Here is a 3780-nt window from a genome sequence, read left to right as displayed (position 1 = left end):
TCTTGCTCATGACACCACGCAGGTGCCAACCCTCTGGCACTCAGCATGATGTGGGACGCATCGCCCACCCTAGCCTAAGCAGCACCGAAGCAAACTTTGGGTTTAATCTTACTGTGCAGCCAGCACGTGTTCAAATCAGTAGAAGGCAGTACCTAGAGGTTGCCCACAAGGATCCAACTGCCAGCAGCAGCCTCAGCCCCATGCTGCCATGGAAGTACCGAGCCTTTCTTGCAGGCCCTTTGCTTACAGCAACGTGTTCTCACTCCCAGCAAACACCTCCAGGTCCTATGGCAGCAGGAGACCAAGGGGCCCTGCTTTCCTTTTCCCTGAGAGGCTCTGCTTTCATTGCTTTCATTTTCCAACAGGAATTTAGCTAAAAAATAAAAATAATATATATATATATATATATATATATATATAAATGGCTTTTGGGAGATGCAAGGTAGCATCATGAGTAACTTGGGTAATTCAAGGAATCTGCATGTATGATCTCCCTAGATTATTCCATGCTAATGAGTCTGTGAAACAGCAGGAACATCCCACTTTCCACTACATTTCCTAAATGCTTTATGCAAACACTGGTAAAAGAACACTGGCAGACACAAGGAATCTCTTTGCAAGCATGCAGACAAAGATAAAAACCTTTACAGCCAACAAAGAACAAATTTAAAGCTGGTTACCAAAGGTTACAGAAGAAAGCTACTGAAGAAGTAAAATGGTATCAAAGTTGAAGGTTTTTTTTGCTTAAGTTTGTTCCAGTACTGAACACAGTCCTGCCAAAGCACACGGAGGGATAAAAGCAGTACAAAAACTGAAGCCTTTGTGCACCACAATACACATGCTATATAACACAGTACACACACTACTGAAAGCCATCCAACAATGGCAAGTGCCCACTCTGTCTAAGAAACAAAAAACTGCATTATGAATCTCCCTCTACACTTCACACAGCAGCAAAGTTCTCAATCAAGCACAAACTATGTGTAGATTTCCTCCTTTCATTTGAAGCTAGGGTTCCTGTGAGATTCCTTTTGGGATGGGTAAGACAAAGAGCCATACGGAAACAGACTGGGAAGTTTCTCAAGAAATCAAAGCAGAAAAAGAAACCTGTTGTGAATACGTAAGTATTTCAAAGAAGGAGGAAAGAGCCACGAGCAATGATATGGAAACCTCTAGAAAAGCCATCTCTGAGAGGATGAAGCAGAAGTATATCACAGCCTCAAGCCAGGAACAACAGCTCCAAGACGTCAGACAGTAAGGGCTTCCTACTTTAGCCTCAAAACCTGGGAGTGCAAGACATGACAAAACAGCGTTTAGTTATTGGGTTTTACTTCCTCTTCAGCATGGGGACCACCCCTGCCGAGTCAGGAGAGGATTGTATGTTCCTCCAACTTCACCATGATAACTGACTTCTGCAGCAGTGCATTTCACACCAGTTGATGTATCAGTGTATTGTTACATTAGCCCATCATCGACCCTGCAACCTATCAGCTGATTTGGTGTTTCCTTAATCACCTCCACCAACTGCGATTCCTAAGAAGACATTAGTATTCGTAGTAACTTAAAAAGATAAAGGAGAGAATGACACAACACTGACATTTTTCAAATTCATGCTTTCATAGAATCACAGAATCTCTCAGGTTGGAAAAAAGCTTAAGGATCATCGAGTCCAACCACGACCTAACCATACTACCCTAACAACCCTCCGCTTTGTGATCTGAACTCAGATCACACCCCTGAGCACCACATCCAAACGGTTTTTAAACACATCCAGGGATGGTGACTCAACCAGGTCTCTGGGGAGCCTATTCCAGTGCTTAACAACCCTTTCTGTAAAGAAGTTTTTCCTGATATCCAACCTAAACTTCCTCTGGTGCGACTTAAGGCCATTTCCCCTCATCCTGCCACCTGTCACCAGTGAGAAGAGACCAACCCCGCTCTCTCTGTAAGCACCTTTTAGATATTCGAAGAGAACAATAAGGTCTCCCCTAAGCCTCCTTTTCCTCAGACTGAACAGCCCCAGTTTCTTCAGTCTCTCTTCATAGGGCTTATTCTCCAAGCCCTTCACAAGCCTTGATTTAGGTAGGGTATTTTGTACCTAAAAAATCTTCAAGTATCAGGTTGATACACTAATTAAAAGCAATCATCTCAGTTTGATTTTCCTGGACATGATTTAGCATAGGACTGTTAGCTAGGGTAATATGGTCAAATTGTGCTTGGACTTAATGATCTTTAAGGTCTTTCCCAACCTGAGCATTTCTGGGATTCTAACAGCCAGTTAGATACAGGGGCACACACTGAAAATCCTTCACAAGCATCCAGGTTTGCCCCAGTTACACATGCTAGAAGGACATGTGTAGGACATTAGAGGAGAGCCACAAAGATGATCAGGGGACTGGAGCACCTCCCCTACAAAGACAGGCTGAGGGAGTTGGGCTTGTTCAGCCTGGAGAAAAGAGGGCTGCGGGGTGACCTCATTGCAGCCTTTCAGTACCTAAAGGGAGCCTACAAACAGGAGGGCAATCAACTCTTTGAAAGGATAGATAACTGCAGAACAAGCAGAAATGGTTTTAAGGTGAGGGAGGGGAGATTTAGGTTGGATGTCAGGGGGAAATTCTTTACAGAGAGAGTGGTGAGGTGCTGGAACAGCTGCCCATAGAGGTTGTGGATGCCCCGTCCCTGAAGGTGTTCAAGGCCAGGTTGGATGGGGCCCTGGGCAGCCTGGTCTAGTATTAAATGGGGAGATTGGTGGCCCTGCCTGTGGCAGGGGGGGTTGGAGATTCATGATCCTTGAAGTCCCTTCCAACCCTAGCCATTCTGTGATTCTGCGACCAGGTGGAGAAAGCAGATAAAATATTTTACAGTATTTCAAGTATTTTTACTTTACAGTGACTAGTAAGGTATTAGTAACCTTTTATAAAGGAATTTTTTTACTTCCTGAACTAAAAAATTTAGTAGAAACCGAAAAAAAAAACACACCTGAGCAGCCATACAAAGAGCTTCAGCACCGCTGTGGCACAAAGCCTCCCAACCATATGGAATAGCTATCAAAATAACGCCTTCTGCAGAGCTGATAAGAGCAAGGAACGACCCAGCTGGAGTCCTACAGCGCTTCCTGGCAGGAGGTTGCAAACAATCCTTTTTGTTCAAACGCTATTCCTGTACCTCCTGACACCATGTCAAAAGTTAGGAATACCTTCCCGAAACCCAGCCGCCTTTCTAACCGTACAACCGTGCCCGCTACAACGCGGCCGAAGGCTGAAGCGCCTCGGGAACAATTCTGTTTCACTTCTGCCTCCTCGTTTCCCTCCTCTGACGATCACTGACGCATTGATTCACCGGCGGATTTCAAGAGATGACATCACCAGGTGAAACCCAGCCCCGCTCAGCCGCACTTCCTGCCCATGTGTAAGATGCGGGCACGGCGCACCGCCGGCTCAACCTTCGCTGTTATTTCACCTCCGCCAAGTTTTTCAGCACCCCCAAACCCAGCTGTTGCTGCGAGACGGGAACTTCCCCGCAGCACGGCTTCGCATCGGCCAGTAGCCGCACGCACGGATCCCATTCGCGCACACACAAAGCCGACAAGGGGAGCTCCGCGGGGCCGGACCGGGCCCCCCTTTACTCGCTCTACCGGGGGAGGCCCCGCTGCCGCTCCCTCAGGCCCGCAGGCCGCTGCCCCGGGGCACGGTGCCGAGCCCGCCCCTCAGCAGCCCGGAGGGCGCAACAAAGACCTCCCCCCCACCACAGCCCCGCTCCCTCCCGCCGTTCAGTCGTTAC

Source organism: Meleagris gallopavo, chromosome 20, assembly GCF_000146605.3.
Source record: "Meleagris gallopavo isolate NT-WF06-2002-E0010 breed Aviagen turkey brand Nicholas breeding stock chromosome 20, Turkey_5.1, whole genome shotgun sequence".
NCBI classification, from domain to species: Eukaryota; Metazoa; Chordata; class Aves; order Galliformes; family Phasianidae; genus Meleagris; species Meleagris gallopavo.
This window is presented reverse-complemented; position numbering follows the sequence as displayed.